Here is a 24,902-nt window from a genome sequence, read left to right as displayed (position 1 = left end):
ACAATTTGGCTGATGTGTTCAAAGAATTTGCTTTTGGTTTTATCAAATTTTTCCCCATTATTGTCACTTTTCTGACATCAATGTCTGCTCTTTTTTTATTATTATCTTACTTTTACTCACTTTGGGCTTAATTACTACTTGTTTTTCTAGATTCTTAAAATGGAAGCTTAGACCAAATAATTAAGACCTTTCTTCTCTTTACCATAAACATTGAAAGCTGTAAACGTCCAACTCAGTATTGGGTTAGCCACAGAACAGTTTTTAAGATGTTTCATTATGTATTATTTCATATTTTTACATTTCCCTTTGATGTTTTTCTTGGACTTCAAGTTATCAACCAGTGTATTTTTTAATTTTAAATATTTAGGGGTAACCTAGTTATCTGTCTATTTTTGATTACTAATTTAATCCCATTATAGTCAGATAATTGCTATTTTATGCTATTTGTTTTATGACCCAGCATATGGCATATATTTTTAAATATTTTACAAACTTAAAAATTATGCATAGTCTACTGTTGCAGCATAGCGTATAATACAAATTAAGTCAACATAATTGGTGTTATCACTCAAATTTTCTATGTATTTATTGATTTTGGATCTACATAGTCTATCAATAATTGAGAAAAGACAGACAAAATTTCCAACTGTAATTCTAAAATGTGTCCTCTTTTCTTTCTGATTCTAACAATATTTTTACTTTTAAAAGTATTGTTGTTAGTACATACTCATTTAGGATGTGTTTATGTCTCTTGATAAATTAACTTTCTTATAATTACTTGTCCTTCTTTATCCATGTTATTATTTTTAAGTTTCTCATTACCTGATATTGGTATTCCCACTTACATTCTTGTTAATTAGACTTTGCATGGTATATTGACCATACCCATCCTTTCTTTTAACATGACTATACCTCAATATTTAAAGTAATTTTCATGTAGACAGCATATAATTGGCTCTTACTTTCTTATATAGACCTACAACTGGAATGTGCATATCACTTATATTTTGTGTAATTTTCAATATATTTGGGCTATGCATACAATTGTATTTGCATTCTATTTGTCTTCCTTTTTCTTTGTCCTTTTTTTCTTTTAAAGTAATTATTTTTCTACTCAATTATGTATCTAGTATCGACTTAGCCGTTTCTTTTGTTTTATTTTTAGGGTCACTGTTATATAATTTTAAAATGCTTTATCTTATCATATTTGTCCAATATTTATAGTTCACTGCTTTATGTATAATACAATAATATGTATAACATATATGTTTAATACGTATAACATGAATTTTACAACTTCCATTTCTGCCCTTGTTCGTTGTGTTATTTTTACCATACATTTAATACATGTCTTGAGAGGCCTACAATACAGTTACTATGTTTTGGTTTTAATAGTCATCTTTTAATGAACTAAAAGATAGGGAAAAAGTCTTTATTATTTATTTACCACACACTCAGAAATAGCATTCTTCGTGGTCTACTGTAGTTCTGTGTTTCCACCTGGTATGTTTTCTTCAGCCAGGGAAGAACTTTCGTTAATATTCCTTCTAGTGTATGTCTGCTGGCTCTGAATTCCCTTAGGTCTTGTTCGCTTGAGAAATATTTCACTTTTAGTTTGGAAAGATATTTTCCTATATATAAATTAAGGTTTGGTAATTTTTGTCAGCAACTTAATTAGTTTGTTTCACTCCTTGTTTTCTTCATTTCTAATGAAATGTCTATAACCATTCTTATTTTTGTTTTCAAATGTTTAGTGTGGCTGCTTTAACATTTTTCTTTTTTAGCATTGTATATCAACAGTTTGATTTAGATTTTTCTTAGTATAACTCTATTTATGTTTATTCTGCTAGAGACTTTCTGAGATTCTCAACACAGGGGATATAGCGTTCACTAAATTTGGTATAGTTTGGGCACCGTTTTTCAAATACTTTTTGACTTTCTACTTTGCTCTCCTCTTCTTCTGGAATACGAATTACATATAAATTAGAATACTTGCTACAGGCCACTGAGGCTTGGATTAATTTATTTGTCTATTTAAAAAAATATATCTTTGTGCTTCAGTTTAGATATTGCTAGGGACTGAATTTTATCTCCTCAAAATTCACTTGTTCAAGCCCTAACTTCCAATGTGACTGTATTTGGAGATAGGGTTGAAAAGGAGGTCATGAGGGTGGGGGCTGGATACAATAATGTCAGTGTCTTTCTGGGAAACGACACCAGAGAGCTCCATCTCTCCACACACGCATGCAGGAAAGAAAGGCCATAGGAGGACACAACGAGCAGACAGCTGCTGCAAGCCAGGGAGAGGGCCCTCACCAGAAACTGGCCAGGCTGGCTCTCTAATCTTGAACTTCCAACCTCTAAAACTGTGGGGAAATACATTTCTCTTATTCAAGCCACCCAGCCTGTGCTGTTTTGTTACGGCAGCCTAAGCTGGCTAATATAAGTATTCTCTATTGCTTTTTATTTGAATTTATTGGTGATTTGACCTACTGTGTCTAATCAGCTGCTGAAGTTACCCGGTGGATATTTTAATTTTGATATTATAAATTTTATCTCTAGAAGTTCCATTTGTTTCTTATTCAAATATTTTTATGTATCTTTTGCATTGTGTTCTTCTATAATAGTTCGAATATTGCAGTGGCTTAGTGATGTGCCTGTGCCGCTGAGCTAAACTACATTTCTCAGAATTCCTTTCCTGTATTTTCCAGTTAGAATAGGCAACAGGAAAGTTTCCTGTGGGGAATTGAAAGGTAGAAGTGAAGTGGCAGTCTTTTTGCAGCTCGTACGCATCATTGCTTATCCACTGCTTCACCTCCTTTGTGGAGAGAAGTGGTCAGGGTTGCAACTGCCCCACCTTCTCTGTCATTCTCCTAAAGCTTCTTTGACTCCTGGGCCAGAATTGTGTATGGTTAGATCTGTGGTAAAGGGTCCCAGCTTTTTCAGGACATTTACCACTTAAGGTCAGAGTCACTAAGAATTGATGACAGTTTTAGTCCATCTCATTCATTTCTTGACTTCCTGCTCTGTGGACTACATACAGCATCAGACCTGAAGACAACAGTCAGACAGAGACTGCTTAGACAGCTCCCACTATTGCATACGTCAATCACTAAAATAAATAAGTATATAAGTAAACTTATATATACTTATGTGTGTGTACACACAGTTATATGAAACAAATATTTAAACATTTCTAATAGTTCTATTTAAGTTCTTGTATGGTAAATTTATCCCTTTTTTAATTTCCTTATTTTACTTTATTTTTAATGATTTTTCTCATGTGGCTCACAGGTCTGTTTTTTTAACCTGGCTAGTGATTATTTTACTAGATCCCAGATATTGTACATGATTTTTTGTCCAGTGTTTAGATTTTGTTGACTTCTTTTAAAGACTATTGAAGTTTGCTTTGGGAGGTAGGTAAGTTTTAAAAGGAGGCTTTTGTGGTTTTTTTTATTGTTTATTTTTATTTTTTGGATCTGAAGTGGAATTTACTCAAGGGCCAATATAGCTCTGTTAGCCAGTTGTGAAATGTCTGAGGCTTCTATTAATTATCTCAAGTATTCAACAAGATTTTTTTACTCTCTCTGGACACTGAATGTCTTCCATCCTTGTGTGTGGCCTGGGAATTAATATTCTTACAATTTGTTTGCAGTTGATATTGCTTGACTTTGTGGAGTTTCACCCTGTGCACATGCAGATTAATATTCAGTCAAGAAAAACGGGAACCACTATATGTATTTTTGAGTTCCCTCCTTACTGTTGCTTTACCCCGCAAATTGCAGCATTCCCAGTCTTCCCAAACTACAGTCTGTCTCTTCAAGACAAGACTGTATTGCTTGCTTTGCTTCTCTTCTCGCTCTGTAATCCAGAACTTACCTTCAGACAAAAAGACAGAGCAATTCAGTGTGGATCTGTCTCTCAGGAAGCATAATGCTGTAATTCATATCATTCCAATGAGTGAAAACATTGTTTCAGACCTTTAGTCCAAATTTCTAGTTGTTTACACTGGGAGAAAATCTGTATACCAGTTACTCCTTTATAAAATTTGTAATAAGCATTGATTAGGGAAAAATAAAAACCCAAAGAACATTTATTTCTGTATTTTTTTTTTGCTCTGATTCAGAAATAGTATTAATGTGGGATGAAATTGAGAAAACAGGCATGAACATGAAAGAAAAAATTTTCTAAGAAGCAAAGGAGTTTTGCCCATCTAAGAGGTGGTCAGTTAAATATTTTAAAATAACAAAATAGGGATTAAAAAGCAGGTGGCTTATGCACAGACATTAACCACTTTTTCTCTCAACATCCCACAAAAATTATGGTACAGAAATATAGAAAATACAAGAGTTTATAGGCAAGGACATGAAAGCAGATGAAAAAATTGGCAATTTTTTTTGAATTATACAGTGCAGTAGAATCATTAATTAATTTAACTAATAATTTTTTTTACTGTAAATGTATTTTGAGAGAGATAAACAACCAAGCTTATTTGTCCTATTGTACTTCTGAAAACCTTAGCGCTTTAAGAAACATTTCAGTGGTGATAGTTTGGGGATAATGAGGTCAATTTTTTGTTGGTTTATTAGCTTTTGCTATAAGAAAGACATTTAAATGCATTTGGGCAAATTCTTTAAATATAAACAGAATATTTTGTTTCTGAATCTACATGAAAAATTGTCATTTGTACAAAAAAATTTGACACTCAACATTGCTAGAACTGGTCCACATATTTTCATTTTTCCTCAAACTGAGCCTGTATATACAAACTAAGAGATAATTCATATAACTATTGCTATGTTTAAAGATGTGTGGGTGAGTACCAAAATGTCTTCTGACTACTTTCTTTAACATTTCCAAATTAATATTTACTTGTTCTCTTTTTATAGCATGCACAATTTCTTTCAATAAGCAGTATTTATAAGCAATAGCAAGATTTTATGAATTAATTACTTTAGACTGATTCAGACTTTGTAATAGCCTGACTATAGGTTTTTAAAACTATTTGGCTTCCAAGTTGAGCCACCAAAAAGGAAATATAAAGCAATGGTTGTTAACTTGAAAACCTAGGTCTTAATTTTCTTTTCGGATATAGTTAAGAACATTGATCCGAGGAACTATCCCATAGTTTGAGAAAATATATTCTTACATCTTTCAGTTTATAGCTATAACTACCAGAGTCAACTCTCCCTCCTTCCCCACTGGAATGGAACTGCAAAATATATTTCTGTAGCTGCTATAAAATTATTCACTTATAAGAACAAGAGAGCTTTAATATAATGCTGTTCTCAGAATCCTGATGGGCAGTACAGTGCAATGAAGGGAACTTCTGGTGTTTGTGGTAATCAAATCCCTTGGAGAGGGTCCAAAGTCCATTTGCCTAATGCTGAATTGTGTTCAAAATGCTGTTATACTGAAATTTTAGTCTATTCCACAAGAACAGATGCCTGCTGTTTTGATTTTGCAGGTTTTCATAGGAGATTGGCTATATCTACTCATTAAATGGCAGGACAAGTCAGAAAATACCTTTGGCCATAAATTCTTCATTTAAATTGATTAAAAGTAAACTCAATATAGTAACATAATCAGAAATATGTATAATTCCAGTCTTTACAAATTGTTTTGGCAGATTGATGAAGACTCTGAATCTGAATTTGGCTATAAGTCAGAACCAGAACAAACTTTATAGTATTTTATGAAACCATACATGCCAACACAAATGAATTCATTATTTTTTGATTATATTGAGAAATAGATATTAAAATTTGCCATCTAGAATGCCACCTTTATATTTAAATGTATATTATGACTGTGTTTCAATATATCAATATTAAAATAATATTTTTGTATAACTATGATAGTAATAATTTCTGATTCAAATACCAAAAAAAAGATAGTTCATTTTTATTTAGTGATTAGTGATAGATTGATAGATAAGTATGATAGGTAGATAGAAAATTTCTGCTAGTAACTTGAGATTTTCTTTCTGATCAAAAAGAAAGGCATAGATCTTTTGGAAACAACAATAGCCCATGTTGATATTACATTTTTGCTGAAAGAAGTTGAAAAACAGTGCAAAAGTGATCATTACATATTCAATTCTGTTCAATTGTTCTCTTGCTGATGTTTATCAGGCTATAATTAATTTGTTTTTGATTCCTTAGCTAATTCACCACATGGGATTTTCTCTCTATCCTTTTCAATGTCCTAAACTGATAATCACTTTGCCTTCTATGCAGTTTAAACTAGTAGAAAGACCATACAGTTTGGTTTCAGAAAATCAGGATTTTAATTAAGATTTTTTCATTCATTAGCTGTGTTGTTTGTTTAAGTCACAGCCCTTTGTCTCTCTGTTTTAATCTGTAAATAATAATAGTGCTAACAGTATTAGTCTGTTTTCACACTGCTATGAAGAAATACCCAAGATTGGGTAATTTGTAAAGGAAAGATATTTAATTGGCTCACAGTTCTGCAGAACTAGGGAGGCCTCAGGAAACTTACCATCATGGCAGAAGGAGAAGCAAACACCTCTTTCTTCACATGGTGGCAGGAAGGTGAAGAATGAAAGCTGAGTGAAGGGGGAAGCTCCTTATACAACCATCAGATCTCTTGAGAACATACTCAATATATCAAAAGTAGCATGGGGGAAACAGCCCACATGATTCAATTACCTCCCACTGGGTTCCTCCCGCTACACATGGGGATTATGGGAAATACAATTCAAGATGAGAATTGTGTGGGGACACTGCCAAACCATATCATTCTGCCCCTAACCCTTCCAAGGTCTTATGTCCTCACATTGCAAAACACAATCATGTCTTTCCAACATTCCCCCAAAGTCAAAGCCCATTCCAGCATTAACCCAAAGTCTAAGTCCAAATTCTCATCTGAGGCAAGGCAATCCCTTCCACCTATGAGCCTCTAAAATCAAAAGCAAGTTAGTTACTTCCTAGTTACAATGGAAGTACAGGCATTAGGTAAATACACCCATTCCAAATGGGAAAAATTGGCCAAAATGAAGGGGCTACAGGCCCAACCCAAGTCTAAAATCCAACATGAGGTAATTACATCTTAAAGCTCCAAAATAATCTTCTTTGTCTCCATGTGACACATCCAAGTTATGCTGATGCAAGAGGTGGGCTCCCACAGCCTTGGGCAGCTCCATCCCTATGGCTTTGCAGGGTACAGCTCCACTCCTGGCTGCTTTCATGGGGTGGTGGTGAGTGTCTGTGGCTTTTCCAGGTGCACAGTGCAAGCTGTAGGTGGATTTACCATTTTGGGGTCTGGAGTATGGTGGCCTTCTTTTCACAGCTCCACTAGGCAGTTCCCCAGTGGGAACTCTATACTGGGGCTTCAACCCCATAATTCCCTACCACACTGCCCTAGCAGACATTTTCCATGAGGGCTCTGCCCCTGCAGCAAACTTCTGCCTGGACATCCAGGCATTTCCATACATCATCTGAAAACTAGGTGGATTCCCAAACCTCAATTCTTAACTTCTGTGCACCCACAGACCCAATACCACATGTAAGCCACCAAGGCTTAGGGATTGCATCCTTTAAAGCAACAGCCTAAGCTGTATGTTGGCCCCTTTTAGCCACAGCTGGAGCTGAAGCAGCTAGGATGCAAGGCACCATATCTTGATGCTTCATAGAGCAGGGGGCCTTAGGCCTGGCTCACAAAACCATTTTTCCCTTCTAGGCCTCCTGACTTATCATGGGAGGTACTACTCTGAAGAGACATGCCCTGGAGACATTTTCCCCATTCTCTTGGTGATTAATATTCAGTTCCTCATTACTTATGCAAATTTCTACAGTGGGCTTGCATTTCTCCCTAGAAAATGGTTTTTCTTTTCTATTGTATCATCAGCCTGCCAATTTTCCAAACTTTCATGCTCTGCTTCCTCTCGAAATCTTTGCCACTTAGGAGTTTCTTCTGCCAGATACCCTAAATTATCTCTCTCAAGATCAATGTTGTACACATCTCTGGGGTAAGGGCAAAATGCTGCCAGTCTCTTTGTATAGCAAGAATGACCTTTACTCTGTTTCCCAAAAGTTCCTCATCTCCATCTGAGACCACCTCAGCCTGGACTTCATTGTCCATATCACTATCAACATTTTGGTCAAAGCCATTCAAGAAGCTCCAGAAAGTTCCAAACTTTCCCACACTTTCCAATCTTTTTCTGAGCCCGCCAAACTGTTTTAACCTTTGCCTGTTACCCGTTCCAAAGTCACTTCTATATTATGTTTTTTAAAAAATATATTATTATTATTTTTGAGATGAAGTCTTGCACTGTCACCCAAGCTGGAGTGTATTGGCACGATCTTGGCTTAATGCAACCTCCACCTCCTTGGTTCAAGCGATTCTTCTGCCTCAGCCTCCTGAGTATCTGGGACTACAGGCACATGCCACAACATGTGGCTAATTTTTGCATTTTTAGTAGAGATGGGATTTCACCAAATTGGTCAGGCTGGTCTAGAACTTCTGACCTCGGGTTATCCACCTGCCTCAGCCTCACAAAGTGCTGGATTTACAGGCATGAGCCACCATGCCTGGCCCATTTTTGGGTATCTTCACAGCAGTGCTCCACTACCTCAGTACCAATTGATTGTATTAGGTCATTCTCATACTACTATGAAGAAGTACCCAAAACTGGATAATTTGTAAAGAAAAGAGGATTAATTGACTCACAGTTCACAGGGCTGGGGAGGCCTCAGTAAACTTACAATCACGGTGGAAGAGGAAGCAAACATGTCCTTCTTCACTTGGCCACGGAAAGGAGAAGAATGAAGGCTGAGCAAAGGGGGAAGCCCCTTATATAACCATCAGATATCATAAGAACTTACTCTCATGACAATAGCTTGGGGGAAACTGCCCCCATTATTCAATTGTGTTCCTCTTTGTCCCTCCCACCACAAGTGGGGGTTATGGGAACTACAATTCAAGGTGAGATTTGGGTGTGGACAATAACCAAACTGTATCACTATCTCTCAGGAATAATGTGAAAAGAAAATGTGAGCATTTATGTTGAAGCCTGGGGTGAATAAATCATTGTGTGAAACAGTGGTTCTCATTAGATTCACTGGAAACTTGTTAGAAATGTGAAGCAGTCAAACGCCATCCCAAACCTACTAAATCAGAATTTCTAGGTATGGGGCCTTGTAATCTGTGTTTGAACAAGCCCTGCAGATGATTTGTGTGCTTAGTAAAGTCTGAGAACTACTGGTGTAAGGAATGTCACCTCTTTGTGTTTCAACACAAGGCACTAGAATCTTGCCTGCTATAGTTCTTTGACAATTCCTTGTCCTTTATATTCAAGGATTTTTCAAGGGGTCATGGGTAAAGATACTAATTTTTCACACATGGTTTTATGACATGAATTAACTATTTGATAAGTAATGAAATAATCTCTACACATAATTTAAAAAATAATTACAAATAACACTATAACTTAGGTAAAGGTCAAATTTGTTACTAGTTTTAAATTTCACCTATCTATGGAACTGAAGACATTATATTGTGTTTGGATCTAGGAAATACTGCTGCTTTGGTCTAATTCAGAATTCTCTTCTTATATTGCTCAAATTCTAGTTACTTTTTTCTTTCCTTCCTTCCTTTCTTCCTTCCTTCCTTATTACCCTCTCTTCCCACCCCTTTCTCCCTTCTTCCTTTCTTCCTATTTTTCTTCTTTTCTTCCTTCAATGTCTTATATCATCATGTTTGTTATCTATCATGTCATGTTTGCTCACTTTAAATAATGTCATTGGTACTATTAGTACTGCTCAAAATTTATTCATGCATTTTTTTATTCACTTTAGATAAAAAATCTGTTAGAATAGCATAGAAGACAATGGAAGGGAAGAGGAGGAGAGCAGAGGAGACCATCTAATAAAGGTATTGTTTCATAAAGTTTTTGTTGATTTTTGTGCATGCATATTTTTAGTTGCAATGTGGAATATTTTCTTACTGTCAGTTGAATGGAAAAAAATGCTTTGCATAATGCTTACCTTTAGTTGCCTCATTCTCTCTCTCTCTCTCTCTTTCTTATGTCTTATTCTTCCATGTTCCTATCTTCTTCCAACACTGCTTTCATGTTAATGGTTTCATGTTTTATGCTTCATTTCTTTGGACAAAAAGAGTAAACCCAAATTGTTTACAAGCTAAAAAATGGAATCCTTGTTACAAAGAAATAATCTTTATTAAAGATCTCTAGCTGAAGTTGTTCAGGGCTTTCCTATCAACTATTCCTATTTCACTGGTGGTTTGCAAAAATATTCTCGCTGTATAAAATGGTATGCATTTTTTTGCAATTCTGATTTCTTAATCTCCTATTTTAATGGTACTTTTGATAGGAATGTAATAACTTATTTTAAGTATGTTATTTATAAAATTATGCACCAGGCAAAAGCTCCACGTGCTTTAATTCATTTAACATTAATTATATCTTTATAAAGTAAGAACTATCATTATCCCCACTTTATAGAAGAGTAAACTGAAGAAAAGGGAGTTTAAGTGACACATTCAGGATCACAGATTAATAAGTGGAAAAGCAGAGATTTAAGTGATGGTACTCTTGTTACAGAACCCTTTGTCTTGACCTACTACAAGATAACACTGAACACATTACTTAAGAGTAGCGGTTATCCACAATTCCACTTCAAAAATCTCAACCTGTTTTTTCTATTTAGCAGTGCTAAGAGAAAGTGCAGATATTATCCTTCTCTAGGATTTTACCCAGTTTGGAATTTTAAATTTTGAATGTTTGAGGGAGATGGATACATGAGACTCTGAATTGTCAAGTTATTACTATTTCTGAAGAAGAAAAAGCTACTTTTCATGAAGCGCTTTAGGAAAAAATAAAGCAGGAGTTGGTTTACTTCTCTTTTACTCCCCAACCCCAACTTCCAGGCATTCAAGAATCTTCAGTGCTCAGAATTCACAACAGAAAAGTACCTGGACTCAGAGGTATCTGCTAGGAATGCAAGAGAATGCCCTATTACATTAGTTTCAGTTGAGGATATATTTGACCTACTCTTACCTTTTAAAACATTCATATCCTTGGAGGATTTTATTTTACATTATTTTACTAGATTAAAAAATAGTTCATGTTTAAATTCTTACCACATTTTATCTTCTTTCTCTTTTTTCCCTGCTTTTTGATTTTACTTATTTGGCTTTCTCTTGTTTCCCTATTTCTTTTTGTTTTCTTTTCTTTTCCAAATCTGATGTTTTCCAGAGTAGGTAGGGAATAGGCTGAGGCCAGTAAGGCATTTTCTTTTGAGGCAACATTTAACAGGGCACTGAAACACAGTTTATCTATCTATCTATCTATCTATCTATCTATCTATCTATCATGGATATAATATTTTCATGCACTATTTTAAAAAAATCCTCGGCAAATCACGGCACATGGATTAACTTGTTGTAAATAAATTTTTATTGGAACAAACACCAGGATTAGAGTGAGGTAAGTGAGGAAGATTTGTACAATTATAGGATCAAATCCTGTCTTTATTTTAAGATGTTCTATTTTGTATTTTACATTTTACATTAAAACATTGCAGTAAATATGTTTATATTGATTATGTAGTTGTTTTGTACCTCGTTGATTTTTCCAACCTGATGCAGCTATCTCACTCACCTTACTCTAGTTCCAAACTTGGAATTCATAAGATTAAAAAAAAAATCCTAGAATCCACTCCCATACTACAATTATTGTTTATTTCATGAGATCCACAACTAAAAATTTTCCAAAAAGGAAATGCTTCTCTTCTTATAGATCACACATAAGGATTAATGGACTTTAGTAAGTATTCAACATATACCATACTACATAAAATATGACTGGATACAAAAATTTTGAGCACAAGTTCCACATATCTATTTTAGTTTTCAAGTAAAATAAAATAAATGTTTGACATTTCAAACTGGGATGAATCCCAGTATCTAACTCTTGGTATGCTCTTCAGATTTCCTAAAACTATAGAAGCTTATGCAATCCATAATGGTGGTCTGAATGACTTTCACACTTAAACTATTAAGAGTTCATCTAGGAATAAATACCACTAAACTTCTCTTTTTTGCCTTTACTCTTTGGCGTTACACAGTGGCTTTGTTGAACTCCAGTCCTCCACAGAACAAACACTGATGGTCAACTTCATAATATTTTCTTGGAGTAGGACCTAGTACAAACTGCCATAATCCTACAAAGGAAAGGGATCTTAGTCCCTCTTAGGTCAAGCACAATTAACTTTCCTCAAGCTGGCCTCAGTTGTCAGTCTATATCTATTATGAAGTGAATGTTTATATCATCCCAAATTCATATATTGAAATAAATTCTAACCTTCAATATGATGATGTTAGGAGATGGAGCCTTTGGGAGATAATTAGGTCATAAGAGTGGAGCTCACATCACTGTGATTAGCACCCTTATAGGAAGTGACAGGAAAACATCCTCTTTTCTTGCTCTCCAACAAGTGAGATTAAGTCAGGGAGGCATCTGCTCATCAGGAAGCTGACTCTTACCAGACATTGATCTGCTGACACCTTGATCATGGACTTTTAGGTTCCAGAACTGTGAGAAATAAATGTTTATTGTTTAAGCCACCCAGTCTATGGTAATTTGTTATAGCACCATTAACTGACAAAGACATATACTTATGCTCAGACTTTATTTTGAGAACTCTAGCAATCCACTAAGTCTTCTGAAAAAGCTTCTGATATCAGCCTCTTGCAAGGCAGGTAATAGTTGTCTTCCACAGAACCGGTACTCTTCTCCTTGATATTAGTTCAATAGCCTAGATGCCACTGCCTTCAGGTAACATAGCATCAGTACTTTTGCTCTTGCACTATTATGCTCTGAGCCAATTTGCCCATTCATACATGTCTCCTAACTTTAACTACCAATGATCAGGTATAGACTTGTTTCTTTCCTTCCTGAAGGTACTCAGATTCTTATGTATATTAGATCCCCTTCCTCTCTTATGATTTGTTTTATATTTCAGCAAAGCCAAGTGATGGGTACTTTTATAGTCATAATGCCACATTTATTCTAAAATAGTAGTTTTCAGTAAAGATTTACAGGGCCAAGAAGGCAAATTTTTTCAAAAAGAATAAGTGAATGAATAAATAAATGAATGAAAAATGGTTTTTCCCTGTGGTGGGGCAATACTATTTTTTTCTTCCTTCTATTGTTTACTTACCTTAATCCATAGAGAATAAAACTTCCTACATTCTGTCTTCTTGAAGATATTGTTTTTCCTGAGGTAGTCAGAGCATTCAAGTTGACAAAGGGCCTGACATTGAGCCATATTTTCCAGAGGAAGGCAGTCACAATGTAAAAATTTCTTCTACTACATACCTTGACTTCTACTGCTGCCCTTTCCTTGAGAAACAGTAGACTCCCACTAATGGCTCTTTCTTTTTATCATTCTTTTTTTATATATATACTTTAAGTTCTGGGCTACATGCGCAGAATGTGCAGGTTTGTTACGTAGGCATACACGTGCCGTGGTGGTTTGCTGCACCCATCAACCTGTCTTCTACATTAGGTATTTCTCCTAATGCTATCCCCCATCCCCCTACCCCACGACAGGCCACAGTGTGTGACGTTCCCCTCCCTGTGTCCATGTGTTCTCATTGTTCAACTCCCACTTATGATTGAGAACGTGCGGTGTTTGCTTTTCTGTTCTTGTGTTAGTTTGCTGAGAATGATGGTTTCCAGCTTCATCCATGTCCCTGCAAAGGACATGAACTCATCCTTTTTTACAACTGCATAGTATTCCATGGTGTACATTTGCCACATTTTCTTTATCCAGTCTATCATTGATGGGCACTTGGGTTGGTTTCAAATCTTTGCTATTGTGAACAGTGCTGCAATAAACATACGTGTGCATGTATCTTTATAGTAGAATGATTTATAATCCTTTGGGTATATACCCAGTAATGGGATTGCTGGGTCAAATGGTATTTCTAGTTCTAGATCCTTGAGGAATCACCACACTGTTTTCCACAATGGTTGAACTAACTTACAGTCCCACCAACAGGGTACATTTCCCTACATCCTGTCCTGCATCTGTTGTTTCCTGACTTTTAAATGATCACCATTCTAACTGGCATAAAATGGTATCTCATTGTGGTTTTGATTTGCATTTCTCTAATGACCAGTGATGATGAGCTTTTTAAAATATGTTTGTTGGTTGCATAAATGTCTTCTTTTGAGAAGTGTCTGTTCATATCCTTGGCCCACTTTTTGATGGGGTTGTTTTTTTTCTTGTAAATTTGTTTAAGTTCTTTGTAGATGCCTGATATTAGCCCTTTGTCAGATGGATAGACTGAAAAATTTTTCTCCCATTCTGTAGGTTGCCTGTTCACTCTAATGATAGTTTCTTTTGCTGTGCAGATTCTTAATGTGTTTGGCATTTTCTCCCAGTCTCCACCCTTTCACCTCATGCTAATCTCTCTTTTTCTTCCTAGATTGTAGAAGACCTTCAGTCCTGCATCCACAAAGTCAAAATTACATAAATCGATAGTTCCAGGATGTGCGTACAGGTATAATATCTTGGGTCCAGCTACAGATCTCTTAATCTCCATGTAGCAATGGTGCACATCATCTTCTCAGAGGTTCTGCAGGTTCTCTGACACTTTTGTATCCTGTTACATTACTTTACATAGCATTTTACCCCCAACATAAGATCTAAGTTTGGTCACATCAAAAGTGGATACGTGTATACCTATGTTTTAGAATTGAGGACTGAAGATCTTTTCCTTTTCTTTTCTTCTCATCTCATATACCAAAAAAGTCAAATGAATAGAATGGTATGTGTTAAAAAGATCATATACAGTTATATATTTCTCCCATATGGTGGTAATATTTTACAAATCCAATGAGAAAGTGATCAATTTTTTACAACAGTTGATTTAAGAATTGTGTAAAAATATACCATTTTTACCCAATACGAAGGAAGAAACAGAATACTCCAAAAGAATCAGGAGATAGTCATTCACATTTAGGAAAAAGAGCTCCTTTAAGCAATAAATTTGTTTAAACTTTATTTAATTATTTTGTGTGTAAAATTCTTAGGTCAGGTAGAAGCAGCCAAAAATAATACTCACTTGTTGAAAAGCTATGCCAGTACTCTGTTACAATAGCTGTCAAAGACATAATCTTTTCCTAAGGAATAATTAAAAATAGCACATTCTCTGGCACAATCAAGATGAAATTTAGCCAGTCTGTGCCACAACCTATAGGTTTCAGTATGACAATATCTGGGTGACAATAATTGAAAATTGCTTCAAAAAGTCATGAATTTAATTTGATTTCCAATCAAAGATGTGAGAACATATAATTGGTCTAAACAAACAACAACAACAACAACAACAACAAAAAAGATGCAACTAAAAGGGCTAAATTCTGACTATGGTCACTATCTTGCTTTGCAGATGATATTAACCCTGTTTCCCGTAGAACAAAGAACATTCTTCCAGTTTGGGTTTTTCTTTTTGCCTCTCCTACAAATAAAAGTTTTTAAAAAGGCAACAACCATAAAACCATGTTGGAAAGTAAAGGATGTGATCCATTAATTTATAAATACCTTCTGAAGGTTTTCCTTCTTAACAAATTAAGCATGTCAAGGTAAGTACGCCACTGGCAAAAAAAAATACTGCCGTGCATCTTCATACCCCTAGTCATTAATTTGTACTGAATTCTACTTCTGTATTTGAAAAATTACATTACTCTGTTTCTCTTTGTTTCTGAAAACAATTCGCTAACCACTGTCATCAAGAAGTTTGTTTTTCTCTTCATGCATCTTGCAAAATCAGTAGTTTGTGCTGGTTTCCCAAGGTCTACAAATATTTTGGTACTGCTGCAGTTCTGGCATATATTAACACTGTTTCAATGTGTAATGATGTATGACTGCATACTGAAACAGACACCACTATTATCATCAGAATAAAGCCAAATATATGTACCTGGGGGGGGCAATAAAATATTGTTTCCACATTTTTTTGACTTCGTCATTCTGAAAAGAGCTCTAACCCTTATGAAAAAGAATCATTGATGTTTTAAAATTTTATCAAAATACAAATTTTGCAAAAGACTTTTAGTCTTTTATCTACCAAGTAAGCAATGATAATATAACTCAAAAATATATATACCTGAGATATGCATATATTTTTTAAAATACAGGCTGGGCATGGTGTCTCACACCTGTAATCCTAGCACTTTGGGAGGCCCAGGCAGGTGGATCACTTGAGGCCAGGAGTTCATGACCAGCCTAGGCAACATAGCAAAACCTCATCTCTATTAAATATGCAAAAAAATTACCTGAGCATGGTGGCACACACCTGTAATCCCAGCTACTAGGGAGGCTGAGGCGCAAGAATTGCTTGAACCTGGGAGGCGAAGGTTGCAGTGAGCAGAGATCGCACCACTGCACTCCAGCCTGAGTGACACAGTGAAGTTCTGACTCATTTTTTTTAAAAAGTAAATTAATTTGGAAAAAAATAAATAATTAAAAAATGCATCAATGAAATTTGATGTTTTTTAATAGACAAAGAGCCACTCTTTTTAAAACTTAGGGCTTAGTTCCAACTAACCAAAAATGACCTATGCAGGGTCAGTAAACTGAAGTCTACAGGCAAAAACCAGCCCATCAGCTGTTTTATATGGCCAATGATCTAAGAAGGTTTTTTGCATTTTTAAGGCCTTGAAAAAAAAGCATAAGAATATTTCATATGCTTTCTGCCTGTTCGTCCTTATCCCAAACTTTTATATACATTTTATAATTATCTTCACAAATTTGCATGACAGATATTATTATTATTATTATTTTACAGCTTAATTAACTGAGTTAAGTAATTGCCTCATTGCTAAAAGTCTATAAGAGTCAGAGACATAATTCTAACTTGGGTGTCTCTGACTGCTAGAATTTTATATTTAATTATAAATGAATGCCTTTCTTCCTTAAGCAAAAGTCTTTATTCTCCTTTACCAAAGTTTTAAGAAAATACATATTGTGTAAGTGAAATTAATATGGCCCACAAATGACAAATATTAGGAAATACTGACTAGTTTTTCCTAATATTTGTTTCCCTTCATACTGAAGAAAACAATTTATTAATGCATGAGAGGAAAATGTCTCAACTCTACATGCAGTGGCATTGTTGGTATAATTGTTGGGTTAATAACCCTGAAAGAGCACTGAACAGGAACGGATAAAGCAGCTGGAAATAGGCATGTTAAACCCAGTATCAAAGTATTTTTCGAGATCAAGCTCTTTGTACCTTCATTAAAAAGCAAATTAAGATTATCTTATATGACTTCGATGTTTTTTATTTTTTGATAAAGATTTTCATATATATTTTGTTGTAGTTTTGAATCAGAGAGTTGGACATTTTTATTCTTTATTTACAAATAAGAAAATGAGAGAGAAAAGTTTATTAATTTCCAAAGATTAATGGGCAGAGGTAGGGCCAAATATTTGCTCAAGTACTATTTCTAGGCTTGTTACTATGTCACTGACAGGAGGCTACTAGTATCACTGCCACCTCTCCCTTAAGTAGTCAGGAAAAAAAGATAACTGCTTGTGCTTGAGGGAAAACAAGGCAACAGGAATTAGTTTCCTTGTCCATATTAATAGATAAACTTCATTAATGTCCTTTAAGATGAGAGGAGTGGAGTACAACTCAACATTATTTAAGACAAATTTACTATCTTGTTTATGTTTTTATGTTTTGTTTTATTGTTGAAGTGCTTTTTTTCAATTTGGTATTTAGTGAATAATTCTACTGTTATCACTTTTTTTCACTTTCTGAAATACACACAAAGAAGAGATGGAATCACAACTGACAGAAGTATTTTCCCTCCATTAATTGAATAGTATGATTTATTCAAATATATAGGCAATGGACATTTTTATGAGTATTTACTTTTCATGCTAGTCATGAGCTATTCTTATTAAGGTATGAGGGTTTCAATTGCAAAACAAGTATCTTTGATTGGCCAAGTGAATTTTGTAGAAAGTATTTGGTAGAACAGGCCATGTCATTTTGTGTTGTTAGGAAGATCTGATGAACTCCATTGTTCCTTTTATCCAAGAATTGGCTGGCATTCCCCAGTACAAAGAAGCTATGTGTGCAGCTATAATTTTTTTAAGATTACAGATTGTAACCATCCTATTATACTATCCAATATATTATATTCAAATAGTCCTCCTTGCATATTTTTTCTACCAAGAATAAGAAAAAAATACTTCTCTGAATGAATCCAAATTATACTGAAATCACACAAGTGTGGAATTAGTTAACAATGTATAATATAAAGCAACTAGGAGTTGTAGCCTATTTTAACTCTGTATTGAAACAAGAATCTTTGGGCTACTAGTCAGCATTTTAGAAGTTTTATACTTGAGAGCTCTTGTTACATTTGTAATCTTGTTCCTTACATAGATGCTAAGGTATATGCTAAGAAAACTAACATAAGGAAATTACAAAATGATTCTTCTTTTTTATGTTATGTCTTTTTCTACTTATTTTTTGGTTGAAAATTAGAATAAAACTGGTTTTAGTTAAACCAGTTAAGCCATTCCATAGTCATAAAATTCCTATGTCAGAGGTTTAAAAAGTACTGGAGAAATGTTTAATTGAAGAAAATAAATATTGTCCACAAGGGAATAGGATTTGAAAAAGAAAAATATATTCTAGTGGAGTGATCTTGGAGATGTCATAGTATTTTTCCTCAAAAGAATGCTCTGCTGAGTGAAATTCACATTCCACATTTAAAATGAAAGCAATGACAACAATAACAATAAAACTATGGTTATCAGGGTATAAACATATTGAGGTCTCTGAAAGTCAGGAATATTTATCAAAATACACCATAACTGGCAGTTAAGATTTGTGTGAATGGCATGTCATAATATAATTTTTTTTGGTATATTTTCTCTCTGAAGTAGGAATCAAAGCAATCTCTTGAGAGTAAAGTGGGGAGAGCAGGATTAGCAGGTTTAGGAGAAGAGAAAAAGTTTAAAACAATTATTGCATTATACACATGCTCTGCACACAGTGAATGCTGTCGATTGACTTGAAATTATAGGTAGCATTTGCAGAGCCTAAGACTGTTTGTGGTCCTGCCATTTCAACTGAATTGTTGAATCAATTTTGTCAAGCATCATGTTAATAAGGTCAAAAAGCCAGTGAAACCGGTTGTCTGGCTTGAATGATTGTGTGATGGAAGTGATTAGTAGAAACAGCCTTAAACTCACATTCATCCCCAAACCTGGTATCCAGATGAGCTGTCCTGCTTTCCATGCTAGGCTCTTCCTGTTTTTTATTTTTTTATTTTTTTCCCCCATGAAATCATTCTGTCTGTACTAATGCTCCTCAACATTTTAGATCCCACATTTCCAACTGAAAGCATATTTCATATGCCTGCTTTTAAAGTTTCTTCAAATAAAAAAAACTAAATGTCAGAAACATGAGGGATTTTCAATTAGTTTAGGAATAAATACCTTTATATTTATGGCATCAAATGTGTACTTTTTAGGGCATTTTCAGTTTAGCAGTGGCTTTGAAACTGCACCTTGTTCCATTACCTCCATATGTTCTGTAGGGGAATCATGTGCTAGTAAATTTCTTTTAATAATAAAAATTTTCATATTTTCCAAAATCTAATTCTTGATAACTTTTCATTGGTACTTGTTTTTAAGTATTGAACCTCAATGAGTATTAATTTTACATTTTGTGCAAAATATCTAAAACAACTATCATTGGTGTGAAAATTAGGTTACAGCTTTTATCAATCTTTACTTGACTCAGTGAAGTCTCACTTATGGCTTCCCATTGTCTACATATTAAAAATAAAATTTTTACCAAGAAGATAGGATTAATTAAACCCAGATCTAAAATCTGACTCGTTTGTTATTTTAGGAGTATCATAGCAGGGCACATAGGATCTGTTAGTACTTTAAATTCTAAGATTTATTTTAGTTCTAGATATTCTTTCAGTGGGACCCTAGAAGGATTAAGTCCTAGTTTTCCACTGTGGCAACCCAGTAACTAATACACATTTTCTTGTTTTTTATTCCTTCTTCATTTCACATTGTCATTATCTCACACTTCTTCCTGACCTTAGCTTCCAAATACACTTGCAGTCATGTTTTTATGTCAGTTACTGCTTCTGGGGAGCCACACATAAGATAACTTTATTTTTTAAATTACGGGTTGACTTCACACAGAATTTGTTAAGATATGGGAAAAAAATGCAGACAATCCAAGTCTACACTTTTACATTATTTCTTTTATTTTTTCTTAAAATAAAGAAAACTAGAATCATATAGTTATTTTCTCCAAACTTTTATCTTGCTACATCATTATACATGAAACCTCTATTAAAATAAATTGTAATATTTGTTATGATTTTATTTCATTTTTATTTTATTTTAATAATATTTTATTTCAAATATTTTATTCTTATTTTATTTTTAAGATTTGCTCTAAATTCAACTTCTATTTAACTGTTTTACCAAACATAGATTGTCAAAGATAATGCAAACATCCAAGATATTTCAAATAGAAGAGGGTTTAATACTGGGGGCAGGCTAAAGGAGCAGAAATTGGTGATAATGAAAGTAGTTTGGAATTGATACCTCTGCCATATTCTTGATAGTCTAAATGTTGCTATTTACATGCAAACTCAGAAATCTGTACGAAACCACTACCAATGTCACAATTCATCTACAGGCTTCATGTGATGGCAGGGAAATATGAAGATCACTGCAAAGCCCCTTTTAGCAAAGTCATATTTTGGCTGCTGTTCTTAGACACATAAGATCATGGCTTCTGACTAATTTTCTACCTTCCAAATTTTGAGTAACTGCATTTCACAGAAGGTAATCATATCCAGAACCCTTAAACAAGAGTCTAATATATTCAATTCCCAGGCTTCTCATGCCTAAAATTGCGTGCAGAGAGTAGAAAGAAAAAAAATGATGATTGAACAGCAACAAAAGCAATAACAAAACATTGCTGAACAGTGAATGTTAACATAAGTCACAGAATTTTATTGGACTTGAACTTCACATTTACTCAGTAAATTTAAAATCTTCTCTATTTCCATATACATAAACACACACATATATATGTATGTGTGTATATATATATATATATATATACACACATACATGTGTGCCTGTGTGTGTGTATGTGTATGCACAAAGACAGAAATATACTTTGTTTAGCACACTATTAAGTTACAGTTGGGCTCTGCATAGATACTAAGATACTATATTAATGATAAAAATCCTTTTAAATAAGTTTAAAACAAAGCATGTAGCAATTTCCTGTCATTATCACAAGTTAGTGACTTTCACTTAATTATTGTATCATTTTTATCTTCTATGTGTCTTGTTCATATTCATAATTTATAAGTAACATATTACAGTAAAATTTTGACAATTACATGCTCCATATCTCATTCCTTTTTCTAACATATGTGCCATTTATCTACTGCTGCATTAGTTTCCCAAGACTGCTATAACAAATTGCAACAAACTTGACTTAAAACAACAGAAATTTATCCTCTCTTAGTTCTGGAGTTCAGAACTGCAAAATCAAGGCATCTGCACCTTCTGGAGGCTCTGAAGAAAATCTGTTTCATGCCTCTCTCCTAGTTTCTGGTTGCAGGCAATTCTTGGGTTTCCTTTGCTGGTAGACACATCACTCAAATCTCTGCCTCCATCTTTACATCCTCTTCATCTTTGTATGTTTATGTGTCTTCCTTTCTTATTATAAAGAGCCCTGTTATTGGATTTATGCCCCAACATAACCTAAGATAATCTCATTTTAAGATTCTTACCTTAATTATACCTGCAAACATCTTATTCCAAATGAAGTAACATTATGAGATTCCTGGTGGACATATCCTTTAAGGGACTACTCTCTGCCCTACTATACTGTGTAAAAAATTACTCCAGAATTTGTCAGTTTAAAAGGGCAAACATTATTATATCACAATTTCTATGAGTTGAGGAACCTAGGCATGGCTTAACCAGGTACACAGGCTCTGGGCATTTCACAAACTACAATCCATTTGTAGGCTAGGACTACTACCTTCATCTAAGATTCTTTGGGGAGGACACATTTCCAATCTCTTCATATGACTATTGACAGATTTAGGTCCCTACTGGATGACAGTTGAAGACATCACACTTTGCCACTGGGGATCTCCAAAAGGCAGTTTTCCACATGGTACCTGGCTTCCTACAACAAGTGAAAGAGAACAAGAGAAGGTGCCCACGACAAAAAATTGCCTGCAACCAGGATGCTTTTTGAAACCTAATGTCAAAGGTGAAATCGCACCAATTTTGTTATATTCTATTTGTCAAAAGCAAGTCATTAGATAAGCCCATGCTCAAGGGAATGGCATTACAAATGAGAATAAATATCTGGAGGAGATAGTCACTGAGAGCCATCTTAGAAACTGCCTAATACAAATTATTTCTCTATCTTTTGTTTAGTTTCATCAAATCAATACTTTTCAGTGACTACATGCATTCTCTAAAGTGCATTTCATTAAGGAAGAAGAAAGGAAAGAGAAAAAGAGAGGTAAGTATCATTAAAACATGAATAAAAGTGTCTGAGTATAGTCAAAAAATAAAATAAAACAAAACATTTTGGAAAGAAATACTTCCAATAGTCAGACAAGAAATTATTATGCTTAATCATATTTTAGAAAACTTATTTTCTACTAGAGAGACAAACATGAAGTGGTCTCTAGTTAATATATATTTTTTATTTATTTTTTATTTCATTATCCGGTTTTGTTAATATTTTAGTCTTTAAAATTTAATGCTTTTGGTTTTATGTCATGTATTACAAACTGTTTTTCCTATTACACTTTCCTTTAAAAAGATCCTTATTTCATTTTACTTAAGACAGTCTTTTCCTAATGGAAATAAAATGAATGTTACTTTTATAATTATGCCCCTTGGTCTTTAGGTAGACAAGTAAAATGATTTCTAGATTACTTTAATAAGCAAAATTAGATGTAATTGAAAAAATTAGATTTTTGTAAAAATCTGAGCTACTTGTGTATGCTTCATGAGTTTTAGCTGTCTAAATGGACAAATGGATTTTTAAATTATTTATATATTTCAGTTTGGGAATTTTATAGGTTTCTTAACTTTTTTTAAGTGCTAAAAGCCTGTGCTTATAAGCATTTTGAATAAATTTAATTTTCAATCTAATAGTTTCAGGTATTTCAAGCTGAATATTTAAAATATAATTCAGTATGCTAGATAGATTAATTAATGGCAAATTACTGGTAGAATTATTTGAAGCATTTACTTGGAAAGTTTTGAATGTATATTAATTACAGCATAGCTAAACTTAGAACATGTATTGGTTATGATGACTGGATACATTTTATCTAGCCAAGAAAAAGCCAGATTTGTTACCTATTGCTTCTCCTACACATTTCTCCATTGCACTATGTATGAACAAAATCCATAAAGTAGAAAATAGTCATTGAAAGCAGAAATAACTTAGTGTATATTAAAATACAAATAGTTCAGAATAGTCAAAACAATTTTGAAAAAGGCAAATAAAAGTGTAGTATTTATACTGATCAATTTTAAGAAAAAAACAGTAATAAGAAAAGTGTGGTATTTGTGTAGGATGGACATGCATGTGATTAGAACAGAGTAGGAAACAAAGAAATATGCTACCTCATACATGCTCAACTGATTTTCAATAAAGGTGTGAAAATGTAGAATATAGAATAGACATTCTTTTGACAGATGTCTCTAAAATAAATGAATATCCATTTGGAAAAAAATGAATATATATCCTTACCTCACATCAAGGGTTGAAATTAACTTACAGTGGATCATGGAGCAAAACAGAAGATAAGAAATGTATTCAAGAAAATATGGAAGAAAATCTTTTGTTTTCAAGCATAGAAAAGGATTTCCTAAGACGCAAAAAGCACAAACCATGGAAAAAATCATAAGCTTCATCAACCTTGAAATATTTTGGTCTCTGAAAGACACTAGTCACTATCACATACTTGAAAAAGATAAATTACAAAGTGGAAGAAAATATAAGCAAGGGAATGCTTCCAAGATGGCCTAGTAGGAACAGCTCCAGTCTGCAGCTCCCAGCGAGATGGACACAGAAGACGGGTGATTTCTGCATTTCCAACAGAGGTACCTGGTTCATCTCACTGGGACTGGTTGGACAGTGGGTGCAGCCCATGGACGGCGAGCCAAAGCAGGGCGGGGCATCACCTCACCTGGGAAGTGCAAGGGGTCAGGGGATTTCCCTTTCCTAGCCAAGGGAAACCGTGACTGACTGTACCTGGAAAAACAGTACACTCCTGACAAAATACTGTGCTTTTTGATGGTCTTAGCAACTGCAGACCAAGAGATACTCTCCTGTGCCTGGCTCAGCAGGTCCCATGCCCACAGAGGCTTGCTCACTATGAGCACAGCAGTCTGAGATCCACCTGTGAGGCTGCAGCCTGGCAGGGGGAGGGATGTCTGCCATTGTTGAGGCTTGAGTAGGTAAACAAAGTGGCCGGGAAGCTCTAAATGGGTGGAGCCCACTGCAACTCAGCAAGGCCTACTGCCTCTATAGACTCTACCTCTGTGGGCAGGGCATAGCTGAACAAAAGGCAGCAGACAACTTCTGCAGACTTAAACGTCCCTGTCTGACAGCCCTGAAGAGAGCAGTGGTTCTCCCAGCACAGCGTTCAAGCTCCGAGAATGGATAGACTGCCTCCTCAAGTGTGTCCCTGACCCCCATGTAGCCTGAATGGGAGGCACCTCCCAACAGGGGCCAACAGACACCTCATACAGGTGGGTGCCCCTCTGGGATGAGGCTTCCAGAGGAAGGATCAGGCA

The 24,902-nt window shown here is 34.7% G+C and overlaps 1 long non-coding RNA gene across 4 annotated transcripts in view; it reads left to right on the top strand.

Moving 5' to 3' along the window:
* Positions 1–24,902, top strand: part of LOC117980066 (uncharacterized) — a 311,973-nt gene that overhangs the window by 180,037 nt on the left and 107,034 nt on the right. For 3 of the 4 annotated variants that reach the window (XR_010112032.1, XR_010112033.1, XR_004671200.3), the window contains 3 exons: positions 9,819–9,894; positions 14,476–14,550; positions 22,518–22,605. This is a non-coding gene — a long non-coding RNA (uncharacterized LOC117980066). Of the gene's footprint in view, positions 1–9,818; positions 9,895–14,475; positions 14,551–15,441; positions 15,635–22,517; positions 22,606–24,902 lie in introns of all 4 variants that reach the window. The other variant, XR_010112034.1, reaches the window with a different exon arrangement.

The sequence above is a fragment of the Pan paniscus genome, chromosome 3 (assembly GCF_029289425.2).
Source record: "Pan paniscus chromosome 3, NHGRI_mPanPan1-v2.0_pri, whole genome shotgun sequence".
Taxonomy (NCBI): Eukaryota; Metazoa; Chordata; class Mammalia; order Primates; family Hominidae; genus Pan; species Pan paniscus.
This window is presented reverse-complemented; position numbering and strand designations above follow the sequence as displayed.